The sequence below is a fragment of the Dama dama genome, chromosome 32 (assembly GCF_033118175.1).
Source record: "Dama dama isolate Ldn47 chromosome 32, ASM3311817v1, whole genome shotgun sequence".
Lineage (NCBI taxonomy): Eukaryota > Metazoa > Chordata > Mammalia > Artiodactyla > Cervidae > Dama > Dama dama.
In genome coordinates, this window is record NC_083712.1 from 2,536,272 (window position 1) to 2,555,270 (window position 18,999).

Below are 18,999 nucleotides of genomic sequence, written 5' to 3' on the forward strand. Positions count from 1 at the left end.
CACCTCCCCAGGCTCATCCCCGCTGGTGCCTTTCCCCTGGGCATAGGCCTCGGTTGATGCCTCCTTGGAGAGGAGGTTGCTGGCAGGGGCTGTCTCCACACTGCAAGGTGCTGGAGCTCAGAGGGCCTCGTCAGAGGGAAGGGACCAGCAAGGGGCTGGATGCCCAAGACCTCTTTGGCCCAGCAGCCTCAGGGCAGCAGGGAGAGCAAGAGGCCCAACTTGCCCCTAGGTCGGCTCTGCCCCTTCCCACACAGGCGGCCAGCCCAGCAGCTGCCTGACAGACTCTGGCTCCCCCCAGCTCTCTGCCGGTGGAGGGGGCAGGAACAGACGTGTGCATGTTGTTGTGCCTTGGCCTGGGACTGTGGATCCCCTGCCTGGCCCCCAGGCTCAGGGGCAATGGCCCGGAGAGACCACCACCCCGAAGCGCTTTTCTCCCGGGCTTGGGAGCATTGTGCGTGCCTGGCGGGAAGAGCGGGCAGGAGTGTTGGCAAACTGGCCTTTGGAGGCAGCCGGGGAGGTCTTCCAGTGGGAGAGGGCCGGTTGTGCTCAGAGGCCCCACAGGCCATGGGGAGGACCCAGCAGGGCCCCTGCCCCTGGCCAGCCTTGCCCAGACCTTCCTGGCCTCCGGGGGTACTGCCCCACCAAGGGGCAGGCTGCGGGGACTGGGTCCAGACATGCCCGGGCGCCTCCCCAGGCTCATCCCCGCTGGTGCCTTTCCCCTGGGCCTAGGCCTCGGTTGAGGCCTCCTTGGAGAGGATGTTGCTGGCAGGGGCTGTCTCCACACTGCAAGGTGCTGGAGCTCAGAGGGCCTCGTCAGAGGGAAGGGACCAGCAAGTGGCTGGATGCCCAAGACCTCTTTGGCCCAGCAGCCTCAGGGCAGCAGGTAGAGGAAGAGGCCCAACTTGCCCCTAGGTCGGCTCTGCCCCTTCCCACACAGGCGGCCAGCCCAGCAGCTGCCTGACAGATTCTGGCTCCCCCGAGCTCTCTGCCGGTGCAGGGGTCAGGAACAGACGTGTGCATGTGGTTCTGCCTTGGTCTGGGAGTGTGGACCAACTGCCTGGCCCCCAGGCTCAGGGGCAAGGGCCCGAGGAGAGCACCACCCCGAAGCGCTTTTCTCCCGGGCTTGGGAGCATTGTGCGTGCCTGGCGGGAACAGCGGGCGGGAGTGTTGGCAAACTGGCCTTTGGAGGCAGCCGGGGAGTTCTTCCAGTGGGAGAGGGCCGGTTGTGCTCAGAGACCCCACAGGCCAGGGGCAGGACCCAGCAGGGCCCCTGCCCCTGGCCAGCCTTGCCCAGACCTTCCTGGCCTCCGGGGGTACTGCCCCACCAAGGGGCAGGCTGCGGGGACTGGGTCCAGACATGCCCGGGCGCCTCCCCAGGCTCATCCCCGCTGGTGCCTTTCCCCTGGGCCTAGGCCTCGGTTGAGGCCTCCTTGGAGAGGAGGTTGCTGGCAGGGGCTGTCTCCACACTGCAAGGTGCTGGAGCTCAGAGGGCCTCGTCAGAGGGAAGGGACCAGCAAGGGGCTGGATGCCCAAGACCTCTTTGGCCCAGCAGCCTCAGGGCAGCAGGGAGAGCAAGAGGCCCAACTTGCCCCTAGGTCGGCTCTGCCACTTCCCACACAGGCGGCCAGCCCAGCAGCAGCCTGACAGACTCTGGCTCCCCCGAGCTCTCTGCCGGTGCAGGGGGCAGGTCAGACGTGTGCATGTGGTTCTGCCTTGGCCTGGGAGTGTGGACACCCTGCCTTGCCCCCAGGCTCAGGGGCAAGGGCCCAGAGAGAGCACCACCCTGAAGCGCTTTTCTTCCGGGCTTAGGAGCATTGTGCCCGCCTGCTGGTAACAGTGGCTGGGAGCGCTTGCAAACCGGCCTTTGGAGGCAGCCGGGGAGGTCTTCCAGTGGGAGAGGGCCGGTTGTGCTCAGAGGCCCCACAGGCCAGGGGCAGGACCCAGCAGGGCCCCTGCCCCTGGCCAGTCTTACCCAGACCTTCCTGGCCTCCGGGGGTACTGCCCCACCAAGGGGCAGGCTGCGGGGACTGGGTCCAGACATGCTCGGGCGCCTCCCCTGGCTCATCCCCGCTGGTGCCTTTCCCCTGGGCCTAGGCCTCGGTTGAGGCCTCCTTGGAGAGGAGGTTGCTGGCAGGGGCTGTCTCCACACTGCAAGGTGCTGGAGCTCAGAGGGCCTCGTCAGAGGGAAGGGACCAGTAAGGGGCTGGATGCCCAAGACGTCTTTGGCCCAGCAGCCTCAGGGCAGCAGGGAGAGCAAGAGGCCCAACTTGCCCCTAGGGCGGCTCTGCCCCTTCCCACACAGGCGGCCAACCCAGCAGCTGCCTGACAGACTCTGGCTCCCCCAAGCTCTCTGCCGGTGCAGGGGACAGGAACAGACGTGGGTATGTGGTTCTGCCTTGGCCTGGGAGTGTGTTCCCCATGCCTTGCCCCCAGGCTCAGGGGCAAGGGCCCGGAGAGAGCACCACCCCGAAGCGCTTTTCTCCCGGGGTTGGGAGCATTGTGCGTGCCTGGCGGGAACAGCGGGCGGGAGTGCTTGCAAACCGGCCTTTCGAGGCAGACGGGGAGGTCTTCCAGCGGGAGAGTGCCGGTTGTGCTCAGACGCCCCACAGGCCAGGGGCAGGACCCAGCAGTGTCCCTGCCCCTGGCAGCCTTGCCCAGACCTTCCTGGCCTCCGGGGGTACTGCCCCACCAAGGGGCAGGCTGCGGGGACTGGGTCCAGACATGCCCGGTCGCCTCCCCAGGCTCATCCCCGGTGGTGCCTTTCCCCTGGGCCTAGGCCTCGGTTGAGGCCTCCTTGGAGAGGAGGTTGCTGGCAGGGGCTGTCTCCACACTGAAAGGTGCTGGAGCTCAGAGGGCCTCGTCAGAGGGAAGGGACCAGCAAGGGTCTGGATGCCCAAGACCTCTTTGGCCCAGCAGCCTCAGGGCAGCAGGGAGAGCAAGAGGCCCAACTTGCCCCTAGGTCGGCTCTGCCCCTTCCCACACAGGCGGCCAGCCCAGCAGCTGCCTGACAGACTCTGGCTCCCCCGAGCTCTCTGCCGGTGCAGGGGGCAGATCAGACGTGTGCATGTGGTTCTGCCTTGTCCTGGGAGTGTGGACACCCTGCCTTGCCCCCAGGCTCAGGGGCAAGGGCCCGGAGAGAGCACCACCCTGAAGCGCTTTTCTCCCGGGCTTGGGAGCATTGTGCACGCCTGCTGGGAACAGTGGGCGGGAGCGCTTGCAAACCGGCCTTGGAGGCAGCCGGGGAGGTCTTCCAGTGGGAGAGGGCCGGTTGTGCTCAGAGGCCCCATAGGCCAGGGGCAGGACGCAGCAGGGCCCCTGCCCCTGGCCAGCCTTGCCCAGACCTTCCTGGTCTCCGGGGGTACTGCCCCACCAAGGGGCAGGCTGCGGGGCCTGGGTCCAGAGATGCCCGGGCGCCTCCCCAGGCTCATCCCCGCTGGTGCCTTTCCCCTGGGCCTAGGCCTCGCTTGAGGCCTCCTTGGAGAGGAGGTTGCTGGCAGGGGCTGTCTCCACACTGCAAGGTGCTGGAGCTCAGAGGGCCTCGTCAGCGGGAAGGGACCAGCAAGGGGCTGGATGCCCAAGACGTCTTTGGCCCAGCAGCCTCAGGGCAGCAGGGAGAGCAAGAGGCCCAACTTGCCCCTAGGTCGGCTCTGCCCCTTCCCACACAGGCAGCCAACCCAGCAGCTGCCTGACAGACTCTGGCTCCCCCGAGCTCTCTGCTGGTGCAGGGGTCAGGAACAGACGTGTGCATGTGGTTCTGCTTTGGTCTGGGAGTGTGGACCCACTGCCTGGACCCCAGGCTCAGGGGCAAGGGCCCGGAGAGAGCAACACCCCGAAGCGCTTTTCTCCTGGCCTTGGGAGCGTTGTGCGTGCCTGGCGGGAACAGCGGGCGGGAGTGTTGGCAAACCCGCCTTTGGAGGCAGCCGGGGAGGTCTTCCAGTGGGAGAGGGCCGGTTGTGCTCAGAGGCCCCACAGGCCAGGGGCAGGACCCAGCAGGGACCCTGCCCCTGGCCAGCCTTGCCCAGACCTTCCTGGCCTCCGGGGGTACTGCCCCACCAAGGGGCAGGCTGCAGGGTCTGGGTCCTGATATGCCCGTGCGCCTCCACTGGCTCATCCCCGCTGGTGCCTTTCCCCTGTGCCTAGGCCTCGGTTGAGGCCTCCTTGGAGAGGAGGTTGCTGGCAGGGGCTGTCTCCACACTGCAAGGTGCTGGAGCTCAGAGGGCCTCGTCAGAGGGAAGGGACCAGCAAGGGGCTGGATGCCCAAGACCTCTTTGGCCCAGCAGCCTCAGGGCAGCAGGGAGAGCAAGAGGCCCAACTTGCCCCTAGGTCGGCTCTGCCCCTTCCCACACAGGCGGCCAGCCCAGCAGCTGCCTGACAGACTCTGGCTCCCCCAAGCTCTCTGCCGGTGCAGGGGACAGGAACAGACGTGGGCATGTGGTTCTGCCTTGGCCTGGGAGTGTGTTCCCCATGCCTTGCCCCCAGGCTCAGGGGCAAGGGCCCGGAGAGAGCACCACCCCGAAGCGCTTTTCTCCCGGGCTTGGGAGCATTGTGCAAGTCTGGCGTGAACAGTGGGTGGGAGTGTTGGCAAACAGGACTTTGGAGGCAGCCGGGGAGGTCTTCCAGTGGGAGAGGGCCGGTTGTGCTCAGAGGTCCCACAGGCCAGGGGCAGGACCCAGCAGGTCCCCTGCCCCTGGCCAGCCTTTCCCAGACCTTCCTGGCCTCCAGGGGTACTGCCCCACCAAGGGGCAGGCTGCGGGGACTGGGTCCAGACATGCTCGGGCGCCTCCCCAGGCTCATCCCCGCTGGTGCCTTTCCCCTGGGCCTAGGCCTCGGTTGAGGCCTCCTTGGAGAGGAGATTGCTGGCAGGTGCTGTCTCCACACTGCAAGGTGCTGGAGCTCAGAGGGATTCGTCAGAGGGAAGGGACCAGCAAAGGGCTGGATGCCCAAGAAGTCTTTGGCCCAGCAGCCTCAGGGCAGCAGGGAGAGCAAGAGGCCCAACTTGCCCCTAGGTCGGCTCTGCCCCTTCCCACACAGGCGGCCAGCCCAGCACCTGCCTGAGAGACTCTGGCTCCCCCGAGCTCTCTGCCGGTGTAGGGGGCAGGAACAGACGTGTTCATGTCGTTCTGTCTTGGCCTGGGAGTGTGTTCCAACTGCCTGGCCCGCAGGCTTAGGGGCAAGGGCCCGGAGAGAGCACCACCCCGAAGCGCTTTTCTCCCGGGCTTGGGAGCATTGTGCGTGCCTGGCGGGAACAGCGGGCGGGAGTGCTTGCAAACCGGCCTTTGGAGGCAGCCGGGCGAGTGCCGGTTGTGCTCAGACGTCCCACAGGCCAGGGGCAGGACCCAGCGCTGTCCCTGCCCCTGGCAGCCTTGCACAGACCTTCCTGGCCTCCGGGGGTACTGCCCCACCAAGGGGCAAGCTGCGGGGACTGGGTTCAGACATGCCTGGGCGCCTCCCCAGGCTCATCCCCGCTGGTGCCTTTCCCCTGGGCATAGGCCTCGGTTGATGCCTCCTTGGAGAGGAGGTTGCTGGCAGGGGCTGTCTCCACACTGCAAGGTGCTGGAGCTCAGAGGGCCTCGTCAGCGGGAAGGGACCAGCAAGGGGCTGGATGCCCAAGACCTCTTTGGCCCAGCAGCCTCAGGGCAGCAGGGAGAGGAAGAGGCCCAACTTGCCCCTAGGTCGGCTCTGCCCCTTCCCACACAGGCGGCCAGCCCAGCACCTGCCTGACAGACTCTGGCTCCCCAGAGCTCTCTGCCGGTGCAGGGGTCAGGAACAGACGTGTGCATGTGGTTCTGCCTTGGTCTGGGAGTGTGGACCCACTGCCTGGCCCCCAGGCTCAGGGGCAAGGGCCCGGAGAGAGCACCACCCCGAAGCGCTTTTCTCCCGGGCTTGGGAGCATTGTGCGAGCCTGGCGTGAACAGCGGGCGGGAGTGTTTGCAAACAGGATTTTGGAGGCAGCTGGGGAGGTCTTCCAGTGGGAGAGGGCCGGTTGTGCTCAGAGGCCTCACAGGCCAGGGGCAGGACCCAGCAGGGACCCTGCCCCTGGCCAGCCTTGCCCAGACCTTCCTGGCCTCCGGGGGTACTGCCCCACCAAGGGGCAGGCTGCGGGGACTGGGTCCAGACATGTCCGTGCGCCTCCCCAGGATCATCCCTGCTGGTGCTTTTCCCCTGGGCGTAGGCCTCGGTTGAGGCCTCTTTGGAGAGGAGGTTGCTGGCAGGGGCTGTCTCCACACTGCAAGGTGCTGGAGCTCAGAGGGCCTCGTCAGAGGGAAGGGACCAGCAAAGGGCTGGATACCCAAGACCTCTTTGACCCAGCAGCCTCAGGGCAGCAGGGAGAGCAAGAGGCCCAACTTGCCCCAAGGTCGGCTCTGCCCCGTCCCACACAGGCAGCCAGCCCAGCAGCAGCCTGGGAGTCTCTGGCTCCCCGAGCTCTCTGCCGGTGTAGGGGGCAGGAACAGACGTGTGCATGTCGTTCTGCATTGGCCTGGGAGTGTGTTCCAACTGCCTGGCCCCCAGGCTCAGGGGCAAGGGCCCGGAGAGAGCACCACCCCGAAGCGCTTTTCTCCCGGGCTTGGGAGCATTGTGCCTGCCTGGCGGGAACAGCGGGCGGGAGTGCTTGCAAACCGGCCTTTGGAGGCAGACGGGGAGGTCTTCCAGCGGGAGAGTGCCGGTTGTGCTCAGACGCCCCACAGGCCAGGGGCACGACCCAGCAGGGCCCCTGCCCCTCGCAGCCTTGCCCAGACCTTCCTGGCCTCCGGGGGTACTGCCCCACCAAGGGGCAGGCTGCGGGGACTGGGTCCAGACATGCCCGGGCGCCTCCACTGGCTCATCTCCGCTGGTGCCTTTCCCCTGGGCCTAGGCCTCGGTTGAGGCCTCCTTGGAGAGGAGGTTGCTGGCAGGGGCTGTCTCCACACTGCAAGGTGCTGGAGCTCAGAGGGCCTCGTCAGAGGGAAGGGACCAGCAGGGGGCTGGATGCCCAAGACCTCTTTGGCCCAGCAGCCTCAGGGCAGCAGGGAGAGCAAGAGGCCCAACTTGCCCCTAGGTCGGCTCTGCCCCTTCCCACACAGGTGGCCAGCCCAGCAGCTGCCTGACAGACTCTGGCTCCCCCCAGCTCTCTGCCGGTGGAGGGGGCAGGAACAGACGTGTGCATGTGGTTCTGCCTTGGCCTGGGACTGTGGATCCCCTGCCTGGCCCCCAGGCTCAGGGGCAGGGGCCCGGAGAGACCACCACCCCGAAGCGCTTTTCTCCGGGGTTTTGGAACATTGTGTGTGCCTGGCGGGAACAGCGAGTGGGTATGCTTGCAAACCGGCCTTTGGGGGCAGCCGGGGAGGTCCTCCATGGTCCCTGAGAGAACACCACCCCGAAGCGCTTTTCTCACGGTCTTGGGAGCATTGTGCGCGGCTGGCGGGAACAGCGGGCATGAGTGCTTGCAAACTGTCCTTTGGAGGCAGCCGGGGAGGTCTTCCAAGGGCCGGACTGATCACCACCCCAAAATGCTTTTCTCTCGGGCTTGGGAGCATTGTGCGCGGCTGTCGGGAACAACGGACATGAATGCTTGCAAACCGGCCTTTGGAGGCAGCCCGGGAGGTCTTCCAAGGGCCCGGAGAGAGCACCACCCCAAAATGCTTTTCTCCCGGGCTTGGGAGCATTGTGCGTGGCTGGCGGAAGCAGCGGGAATGAGTACTTACAAACCGGCCTTTGGAGGCAGCCGGGGAGGTCTTGAAAGTGCCCGGAGAGAGCACCACCCCGAAGCGCTTTTCTCCCGGGCTTGGGAACATTGTGCGCGGCTGGCGGGAACAGCAGGCAGGACTGCTTGCAAACTGGCCTTTGGAGGCAGCCGGGGAGGTCTTCCAAGGGCCCGTAGTGAGCACCACCCCAAAATGCTTTTCTCCCGGGCTTGGGAGCATTGTGCGCGGCTGGTGGGAACAACGGGCATGAGTGCTTGCAAACCGGCCTTTGGAGGCAGCCGGGGACGTCTTCCAAGGGCCCGGAGAGAGCACCACCCCGAAGCGCTTTTCTCCCGGGCTTGGGAGCATTGTGCGCGGCTGGCGGGAACAGCAGGCAGGACTGCTTGCAAACTGGCCTTTGGAGGCAGCCGGGGAGGTCTTCCAAGGGCCCGGAGTGAGCACCACCCCAAAATGCTTTTCTCCCGGGCTTGGGAGCATTGTGCGCGGCTGGTGGGAACAACGGGCATGAGTGCTTGCAAACCGGCCTTTGGAGGCAGCCGGGGACGACTTCCAAGGGCCCGGAGAGATCACCACCCCGAAGCACTTTTCTCCCGGGCTTGGGAGCATTGTGCGTGGCTGGCGGGAACAGCAGGAAGGAGTCCTTGCAAACCGGCCTTTGGAGGCAGCGGGGGAGGTCTTCCAAGGGCCTGTAGAGAGCACCACCCCGAAGCGCTTTTCTCCCGGGCTTGGGAGTATTGTGCGCGGGTGGCAGGAACAGCAGGCAGAGGTGCTTGAAAACCGGCCTTTGCAGGCAGCCGGGGAGGTCTTCCAGGGCCCGGTGTGAGCACCACCTCAAAAAGCTTTTCTCCCGGGCTTGGGAGCATTGTCCGCGGCTGGTGGGAACAGCGGGCATGAGTGCTTGCAAACTGGCCACTGGAGGCAGCCGGGGAGGTCTTCCAAGGGCCTGTAGAGAGCACCACCCCAAAATGCTTCTCTCCCGGGCTTGGGAGCATTGTGCGTGGCTGGCGGGAACAGCAGGAAGGAGTCCTTGCAAACCGGCCTTTGGAGGCAGCCGGGGAGGTCTTCCAAGGGCCTGTAGAGAGCACCACCCCAAAGCGCTTTTCTCCCGGGCTTGGGAGCATTGTGCGCAGGTGGCGGGAACAGCAGGCAGGAGTGCTTGAAAACTGGCCTTTGGAGGCAGCCGGGGAGGTCTTCCAGGGCCCGGTGTGAGCACCACCCCAAAAAGCTTTTCTCCCGGGCTTGGGAGCATTGTGCGCGGCTGGTGGGAACAGCGGACATGAGTGCTTGCAAACTGGCCATTGGAGGCAGCCGGGGAGGTCTTCCAAGGGCCCGGAGTGAGCACCACCCCAAAATGCTTTTCTCCCGGGCTTGGGAGCATTGTGCGTGGCTGGCGGGAACAGCAGGAAGGAGTCCTTGCAAACCGGCCTTTGGAGGCAGCCGGGGAGGTCTTCCAAGGGCCTGTAGAGAGCACCACCCCGAAGCGCTTTTCTCCCGCGCTTGGGAGCATTCTTCGCGGGTGGCGGGAACAGCAGGCAGGAGTGCTTGAAAACCGTCCTTTGGAGGCAGCCGGGGAGGTCTTCCAGGGCCCGGTGTGAGCACCACCCCAAAATGCTTTTCTCCCGGGCTTGGGAGCATTGTGCGTGGCTGGCGGGAACAGCAGGAAGGAGTCCTTGCAAACCGGCCTTTGGAGGCAGCCGGGGAGGTCTTCCAAGGGCCTGTAGAGAGCACCACCCCGAAGCGCTTTTCTCCCGGGCTTGGGAGCATTGTGCGCGCGTGGCGGGAACAGCAGGCAGGAGTGCTTGAAAACCGTCCTTTGGAGGCAGCCGGGGAGGTCTTCCAGGGCCCGGTGTGAGCACCACCCCAAAATGCTTTTCTCCTGGGCTTGGGAGCATTGTGCGCGGATGGCGGGAACAGCGAGTCGGAGTGCTTCCAAACCGGCCTTTGGGGGCACCCCGGGAGGTCTTCCATGGGCACGGAGAGAACACCACCCCGAAGCGCTTTTCTCCGGGGTTTTGGAGGATTGTGCGTGGCTGGCGGGAACAGCGAGTGGGAGTGCTTGCAAACCGGCCTTTGGGGGCAGCCAGGGAGGTCCTCCATTGGCACGGAGAGAACAGCACCCCGAAGCGCTTTTCTCCCGGGCTTGGGAGCATTGTGCGAGGCTGGCGGGAACAGCGGGCGGGAGTGCTTGCAAACCGGCCTTTGGAGGCAGCTTGGGAGGTCTTCCAAGGGCCCGGAGAGAGCACCATCCCGAAGCACTTTTGTCACGGAATTGGGAGCATTGTTCGCGGCTGTCGGGAACAGAGGACATGAGTGCTTGCAAACCGGCCTTTAGAGGCAGCCGGGGAGTCTTCCAAGGGCCCGGAGAGAGACCACCTCAAAATGCTTTTCTCCCGGGCTTGGGAGCATTGTGTGCGGCTGGCGGGTCAGCGGGAGGGAGTTCTTGAAAACCAGCCTTTGGAGGCAGCCGGGGAGGTCTTCCAAGGGCCGGGAGAGAGCACCACCCCGAAGCGCTTTTCTCCTAGGCTTGGGAGCATTGTGCGCGGCTGGCGGGAACAGCGGGCATGAGTGCTTGCAAACCGGCCTTTGGAGACAAACGGGGCGGTCTTCCAAGGGCCCGTAGAGAGCACCACCCCGAAGCGCTTTTCTCCCGTGATTGGGAGCATTGTGTGCGGCTGGCGGGACAGCGGGAGGGAGTACTTGAAATCCAGCCTTTGGAGGCAGCCGGGGAGGTCTTCCAAGGGCCGGGAGAGAGCACCACCCTGAAGGGCTTTTCTCCTGGGCTTGGAGCATTTGCACGGATGGCGGGAACAGTGAGTGGGAGTGCTTGCAAACCGGCATTTGGGGGCAGCCCGGGAGGTCTTTCTTGGGTCCAGAGAGAACACCACCCCGAAACGCTTTTCTCCCGGGCTTGGGAGCATTGTGCGCGGGTGGCGGGAACAGCAGGCAGAAGTGCTTGCAAACCGGCCTTGGAGGCAGCCGGGGAGGTCTTCCAAAGCCCGGAGTGAGCACCACCCCAAAATGCTTTTCTCCCGGGCTTGGGAGCATTGTGCGCAGCTGGCGTGAACAGCGGGATTGAGTGCTTGCAAACCAGCCTTTGGAGGCAGCCCGGGAGGTCTTCTAGCGGGAGAGTGCCAGTTGTTCTCAGAGGCCCCACAGGCCAGGGGCAGGACCCAGCAGTGTCCCTGCCTCTGGCAGCCTTGCCCAGACCTTCCTGGCCTCCGGGGGTACTACCCCACCAAGGGGCAGGCTGCGGGGCCTGGGTCCAGACATGCCCGGGCGCCTCCCCAGGCTCATCCCCGCTGGTGCCTTTCCCCTGGGCCTAGGCCTCGGTTGAGGCCTCCTTGGAGAGGAGGTTGCCGGCAGGGGCTGTCTGCACACTGCAAGGTGCTGGAGCTCAGAGGGCCTCGTCAGAGGGAAAGGACCAGCAAAGGGCTGGATGCCCAAGACCTGTTTGACCCAGCAGCCTCAGGGCAGCAGGGAGAGCAAGAGGCCCAACTTGCCCCTAGGTCGGCTCTACCCCCTCCCACACAGGCAGCCAGCCCAGCAGCAGCCTGGCAGTCTCTGGCTCCCCCGAACTCTCTGCCGGTGTAGGGGGCAGGAACAGACGTGTGCATGTCGTTCTGCCTTGGCCTGGGAGTGTGTTCCCCCTGCCTGTCCCCCAGGCTCAGGGGCAAGGGCCCGGAGAGAGCACCACCCCGAAGCGCTTTTCTCCCGGGCTTGGGAGCATTGTGCGTGCCTGGCGGGAACAGCGGGCGGGAGTGCTTGCAAACCGGCCTTTGGAGGCAGCCGGGGAGGTCTTCCAGCGGGAGAGGGCCGGTTGTGCTCAGACGCCCCACAGGCCAGGGGCAGGACCCAGCAGTGTCCCTGCCCCTGGCAGCCTTGCCCAGACCCTCCTGGCCTCCGGGGGTACTGCCCCACCAAGGGGCAGGCTGCGGGGACTGGGTCCAGACATGCCCGGGCGCCTCCCCAGGCTCATCCCCGCTGGTGCCTTTCCCCTTGGCCTAGGCCTCGGTTGAGGCCTCCTTGGAGAGGAGGTTGCTGGCAGGGGCTGTCTCCACACTGCAAGGTGCTGGAGCTCAGAGGGCCTCGTCAGAGGGAATGGACCAGCAAGGGGCTGGATGCCCAAGACCTCTTTGGCTCAGCAGCCTCAGGGCAGCCGGGAGAGGAAGAGGCCCAACTTGCCCCTAGGTCGGCTCTGCCCCTTCCCACACAGGCGGCCAGCCCAGCAGCTGCCTGACAGACTCTGGCTCCCCCGAGCTCTCTGCGGTGCAGGGGTCAGGAACAGACGTGTGCATGTGGTTCTGCGTTGGTCTGGGAGTGTAGACCCACTGCCTCGCCCCCACGCTCAGGGGCAAGGGCCCGGAGAGACCACCACCCCGAAGCGCTTTTCTCCCGGTCTTGGGAGAATAGTGCGTGCCTGGCGGGAGCAGCGGGCGGGAGTGTTGGCAAACCGGCCTTTGGAGGCAGCCGGGGAAGTCTTCCAGTGGGAGAGGGCCGGTTGTGCTCAGAGGCCCCACAGGCCAGGGGCAGGACCCAGCAGGGCCCCTGCCCGTGGCCAGCCTTGCCCAGACCTTCCTGGCCTCCGGGGGTACTGCCCCACCAAGGGGCAGGCTGTGGGGACTGGGTCCAGACATGCCCGGGCGCCTCCCCAGGCTCATCCCCGCTGGTGCCTTTCCCCTGGTCCTAGGCCTCGGTTGAGGCCTCCTTGGAGAGGAGGTTGCTGGCAGGGGCTGTCTCCACACTGCAAGGTGCTGGAGCTCAGAGGGCCTCGTCAGAGGGAAGGGACAAGCAAGGGGCTGGATGCCCAAGATCTCTTTGGCCCAGCAGCCTCAGGGCAGCAGGGAGAGCAAGAGGCCCAACTTGCCCCTAGGTCGGCTCTGCCCCGTCCCACACAGGCGGCCAGCCCAGCAGCTGCCTGACAGACTCTGGCTGCCCCGAGCTCTCTGCCGGTGCATGGGGCAGGAACAGACGTGTGCATGTCGTTCTGCCTTGGCCTGGGAGTGTGGACCCCCTGCCTGGCCCCCAGGCTCAGGGGAAAGGGCCCGGAGAGAGCACCACCCTGAAGCGCTTTTCTCCCGGGCTTGGGAGCATTGTGCACGCCTGCTGGGAACAGTGGGCGGGAGCGCTTGCAAACCGGCCTTTGGAGGCAGCCGGGGAGGTCTTCCAGCGGGAGAGGGCCGGTTGTGCTCAGAGGCCCCACAGGCCAGGGGCAGGACGCAGCAGGGCCCCTGCCCCTGGCCAGCCTTGCCCAGACCTTCCTGGCCTCCGGGGGTACTGCCCCACCAAGGGGCAGGCTGCGGGGCCTGGGTCCAGACATGCCCGGGCGCCTCCCCAGGCTCATCCCCGCTGGTGCCTTTCCCCTGGGCCTAGGCCTCGGTTGAGGCCTCCTTGGAGAGGAGGTTGCTGGCAGGGGCTGTCTCCACACTGCAAGGTGCTGGAGCTCAGAGGGCCTCGTCAGAGGGAAGGGACCAGTAAGGGGCTGGATGCCCAAGACGTCTTTGGCCCAGCAGCCTCAGGGCAGCAGGGAGAGCAAGAGGCCCAACTTGCCCCTAGGGCGGCTCTGCCCCTTCCCACACAAGCGGCCAACCCAGCAGCTGCCTGACAGACTCTGGCTCCCCCAAGCTCTCTGCCGGTGCAGGGGACAGGAACAGACGTGGGCATGAGGTTCTGCCTTGGCCTGGGAGTGTGTTCCCCCTGCCTTGCCCCCAGGCTCAGGGGCAAGGGCCCGGAGAGAGCACCACCCCGAAGCGCTTTCCTCACGGGCTTGGGAGCATTGTGCGAGCCTGGCGTGAACAGCGGGCGGGAGTGTTTGCAAACAGGACTTTGGAGGCAGCCGTGGAGGTCTTCCAGTGGGAGAGGGCCGGTTGTGCTCAGAGGCCTCACAGGCCAGGGGCAGGACCCAGCAGGTCCCCTGCCCCTGGCCAGCCTTGCCCAGACCTTCCTGGCCTCCGGGGGTACTGCCCCACCAAGGGGCAGGCTGCGGGGACTGGGTCCAGACATGCCTGGGCGCCTCCCCAGGCTCATCCCCGCTGGTGCCTTTCCCCTGGGCATAGGCCTCGGTTGATGCCTCCTTGGAGAGGAGGTTGCTGGCAGGGGCTGTCTCCATACTGCAAGGTGCTGGAGCTCAGAGGGCCTCGTCAGCGGGAAGGGACCAGCAAGGGGCTGGATGCCCAAGACCTCTTTGGCCCAGCAGCCTCAGGGCAGCAGGGAGAGCAAGAGGCCCAACTTGCCCCTAGGTCGGCTCTGCCCCTTCCCACACAGGCAGCCAACCCAGCAGCTGCCTGACAGACTCTGGCTCCCCCGAGCTCTCTGCCGGTGCAGGGGTCAGGAACAGACGTGTGCATGTGGTTCTGCCTTGGTCTGGGAGTGTGGACCCACTGCCTGGACCCCAGGCTCAGGGGCAAGGGCCCGGAGAGAGCAACACCCCGAACTGCTTTTCTCCTGGCCTTGGGAGCGTTGTGCGTGCCTGGCGGAACAGCGGGCGGGGGTGTTGGCAAACCCGCCTTTGGAGGCAGCCGGGGAGGTCTTCCAGTGGGAGAGGGCCGGTTGTGCTCAGAGGCCCCACAGGCCAGGGGCAGGACCCAGCAGGGACCCTGCCCCTGGCCAGCCTTGCCCAGACCTTCCTGGCCTCCGGGGGTACTGCCCCACCAAGGGGCAGGCTGCAGGGACTGGGTCCTGATATGCCCGTGCGCCTCCACTGGCTCATCCCCGCTGGTGCATTTCCCCTGTGCCTAGGCCTCGGTTGAGGCCTCCTTGGAGAGGAGGTTGCTGGCAGGGGCTGTCTCCACACTGCAAGGTGCTGGAGCTCAGAGGGCCTCGTCAGAGGGAAGGGACCAGCAAGGGGCTGGATGCCCAAGACATCTTTGGCCCAGCAGCCTCAGGGCAGCAGGGAGAGCAAGAGGCCCAACTTGCCCCTAGGTCGGCTCTGCCCCTTCCCACACAGGCGGCCAGCCCAGCAGCTGCCTGACAGACTCTGGCTCCCCCCAGCTCTCTGCCGGTGGAGGGGGCAGGAACAGACGTGTGCATGTTGTTGTGCCTTGGCCTGGGACTGTGGATCCCCTGCCTGGCCCCCAGGCTCAGGGGCAAGGGCCCGGAGAGACCACCACCCCGAAGCGCTTTTCTCCCGGGCTTGGGAGCATTGTGCTCGCCTGGCGGGAACAGTGGGCGGGAGAGCTTGCAAACAGGACTTTGGAGGCAGCCGGGGAGGTCTTCCAGTGGGAGAGGGCCGGTTGTGCTCAGAGGCCCCACAGGCCAGGGGGAGGACCCAGCAGGGCCCCTGCCCCTGGCCAGCCTTGCGCAGACCTTCCTGGCCTCCGGGGGTACTGCCCCACCAAGGGGCAGGCTGCGGGGACAGGGTCCAGACATGCCCGGGCGCCTCCCCTGGCTCAACCCCGCTGGTGCCTTTCCCCTGGGCCTAGGCCTCGGTTGAGGCCTCCTTGGAGAGGAGATGGCTGGCAGGAGCTGTCTCCACACTGCAAGGTGCTGGAGCTCAGAGGGCCTCGTCAGAGGGAAGGGACCAGTAAGGGGCTGGATGCCCAAGACGTCTTTGGCCCTGCAGCCTCAGGGCAGCAGGGAGAGCAAGAGGCCCAACTTGCCCCTAGGTCGGCTCTGCCCCTTCCCACACAGGCGGCCAGCCCAGCACCTGCCTGAGAGACTCTGGCTCCCCCGAGCTCTCTGCTGGTGCAGGGGACAGGAACAGACGTGTGCATGTGTTTCTGCCTTGGTCTGGGAGTGTGTTCCCCCTGCCTTGCCCACAGGCTCAGGGGCAAGGGCCCGGAGAGAGCACCACCCCGAAGCGCTTTTCTCCCGGGCTTGGGAGCATTGTGCGTGCCTGGCGGGAAGAGCGGGCAGGAGTGTTGGCAAACTGGCCTTTGGAGGCAGCTGGGGAGGTCTTCCAGTGGGAGAGGGCCGGTTGTGCTCAGAGGCCCCACAGGCCATGGGGAGGACCCAGCAGGGCCCCTGCCCCTGGCCAGCCTTGCCCAGATCTTCCTGGCCTCCGGGGGTACTGCCCCACCAAGGGGCAGGCTGTGGGGACTGGGTCCAGACATGCCCGGGCGCCTCCCCAGGCTCATCCCCGCTGGTGCCTTTCCCCTGGGCCTAGGCCTCGGTTGAGGCCTCTTTGGAGAGGATGTTGCTGGCAGGGGCTGTCTCCACACTGCAAGGTGCTAGAGCTCAGAGGGCCTCGTCAGAGGGAAGGGACCAGCAAGGGGCTGGATGCCCAAGACCTCTTTGGCCCAGCAGCCTCAGGGCAGCAGGGAGAGCAAGAGGCCCAACTTGCCCCTAGGTCGGCTCTGCCCCTTCCTACACAGGCGGCCAGCCCAGCAGCTGCCTGACAGACTCTGGCTCCCCCGAGCTCTCTGCCGGTGCAGGGGTCAGGAACAGACGTGTGCATGTGGTTCTGCCTTGGTCTGGGAGTGTGGACCAACTGCCTGGCCCCCAGGCTCAGGGGCAAGGGCCCGAGGAGAGCACCACCCCGAAGTGCTTTTCTCCCGGGCTTGGGAGCATTGTGCGTGCCTGGCGGGAACAGCGGGCGGGAGTATTGGCAAACTGGCCCTTGGAGTCAGCCGGGGAGTTCTTCCAGTGGGAGAGGGCCGGTTGTGCTCAGAGGCCCCACAGGCCAGGGGCAGGACCCAGCAGGGCCCCTGCCCCTGGCCAGCCTTGCCCAGACCTTCCTGGCCTCCGGGGGCACTGCCCCACCAAGGGGCAGGCTGCGGGGACTGGGTCCAGACATGCCTGGGCACCTCCCCAGGCTCATCCCCGCTGGTGCCTTTCCCCTGGGCATAGGCCTCGGTTGATGCCTCCTTGAAGAGGAGGTTGCTGGCAGGGGCTGTCTCCACACTGCAAGGTGCTGGAGCTCAGAGGGCCTCGTCAGAGGGAAGGGACCAGCAAGGGGCTGGATGCCCAAGACCTCTTTGGCCCAGCAGCCTCAGGGCAGCAGGGAGAGCAAGAGGCCCAACTTGCCCCTAGGTCGGCTCTGCCCCTTCCCACACAGGCAGCCAACCCAGCAGCTGCCTGACAGACTCTGGCTCCCCCGAGCTCTCTGCCGGTGCAGGGGTCAGGAACAGACGTGTGCATGTGGTTCTGCCTTGGTCTGGGAGTGTGGACCCACTGCCTGGACCCCAGGCTCAGGGGCAAGGGCCCGGAGAGAGCAACACCCCGAAGCGCTTTTCTCCTGGCCTTGGGAGCGTTGTGCGTGCCTGGCGGGAACAGCGGGCGGGAGTGTTGGCAAACCCGCCTTTGGAGGCAGCCGGGGAGGTCTTCCAGTGGGAGAGGGCCGGTTGTGCTCAGAGGCCCCACAGGCCAGGGGCAGGACCCAGCAGGGACCCTGCCCCTGGCCAGCCTTGCCCAGACCTTCCTGGCCTCCGGGGGTACTGCCCCACCAAGGGGCAGGCTGCGTGGACTGGGTCCTGATATGCCCGTGCGCCTCCACTGGCTCATCCCCGCTGGTGCCTTTCCCCTGGGCCTAGGCCTAGGTTGAGGCCTCCTTGGAGAGGAGGTTGCTGGCAGGGGCTGTCTCCACACTGCAAGGTGCTGGAGCTCAGAGGGCCTCGTCAGAGGGAAGGGACCAGCAAGGGGCTGGATGCCCAAGACCTCTTTGGCCCAGCAGCCTCAGGGCAGCAGGGAGAGCAAGAGGCCCAACTTGCCCCTAGGTCGGCTCTGCCCCTTCCCACACAGGCGGCCAGCCCAGCAGCTGCCTGACAGACTCTGGCTCCCCCCAGCTCTCTGCCGGTGGAGGGGGCAGGAACAGACGTGTGCATGTTGTTGTGCCTTGGCCTGGGACTGTGGATCCCCTGCCTGGCCCCCAGGCTCAGGGGCAAGGGCCCGGAGAGACCACCACCCCGAAGCGCTTTTCTCCCGGGCTTGGAAGCATTGTGCGTGCCTGGCGGGAAGAGCGGGCAGGAGTGTTGGCAAACTGGCCTTTGGAGGCAGCCGGGGAGGTCTTCCAGTGGGAGAGGGCCGGTTCTGCTCAGAGGCCCCACAGGCCATGGGGAGGACCCAGCAGGGCCCCTGCCCCTGGCCAGCCTTGCCCAGATCTTCCTGGCCTCCGGGGGTACTGCCCCACCAAGGGGCAGGCTGCGGGGACTGGGTCCAGACATGCCCGGGCGCCTCCCCAGGCTCATCCCCGCTGGTGCCTTTCCCCTGGGCCTAGGCCTCGGTTGAGGCCTCCTTGGAGAGGATGTTGCTGGCAGGGGCTGTCTCCACACTGCAAGGTGCTGGAGCTCAGAGGGCCTCGTCAGAGGGAAGGGACCAGCAAGTGGCTGGATGCCCAAGACCTCTTTGGCCCAGCAGCCTCAGGGCAGCAGGGAGAGCAAGAGGCCCAACTTGCCCCTAGGGCGGCTCTGCCCCTTCCCACACAGGCGGCCAACCCAGCAGCTGCCTGACAGACTCTGGCTCCCCCAAGCTCTCTGCCGGTGCAGGGGACAGGAACAGACGTGGGCATGTGGTTCTGCCTTGGCCTGGGAGTGTGTTCCCCATGCCTTGCCCCCAGGCTCAGGGGCAAGGGCCCGGACAGAGCACCACCCCGAAGCGCTTTTCTCCCGGGCTTGGGAGCATTGTGCAAGTCTGGCGTGAACAGCGGGTGGGAGTGTTGGCAAACAGGACTTTGGAGGCAGCCGGGGAGGTCTTCCAGTGGGAGAGGGCCGGTTGTGCTCAGAGGCCCCACAGGCCAGGGGCAGGACCCAGCAGGGCCCCTGCCCCTGGCCAGCCTTTCCCAGACCTTCCTGGCCTCCGGGGGTACTGCCCCACCAAGGGGCAGGCTGCGGGGACTGGGTCCAGACATGCCTGGGCGCCTCCCCAGGCTCATCCCCGCTGGTGCCTTTCCCCTGGTCCTAAGTCTCGGTTGAGGCCTCCTTGGAGAGGAGGTTGCTGGCAGGGGCTGTCTCCACACTGCAAGGTGCTGGAGCTCAGAGGGCCTCGTCAGAGGGAAGGGACAAGCAAAGGGCTGGATGCCCAAGACCTCTTTGGCCCAGCAGCCTCAGGGCAGCAGGGAGAGCAAGAGGCCCTACTTGAACCTAGGTCGGCTCTGCCCCTTCCCACAAAGGCGGCCAGCCCAGCAGCGGCCTTACAGACTCTGGCTCCCCCGAGCTCTCTGCCGGTGCAGGGGTCAGGAACAGACGTGTGCATGTGGTTCTGCCTTGGCCTGGGAGTGTGGACCCCCTGCCTGGCCCCCAGTCTCAGGGGCAAGGGCCCGGAGAGAGCACCACCCCGAAGCGCTTTTCTCCCGGGCTTGGGAGCATTGTGCCTGCCTGGCGGGAACAGCGGGCGGGAGTGCTTGCAAACCGGCCTTTGGAGGCAGACGGGGAGGTCTTCCAGCGGG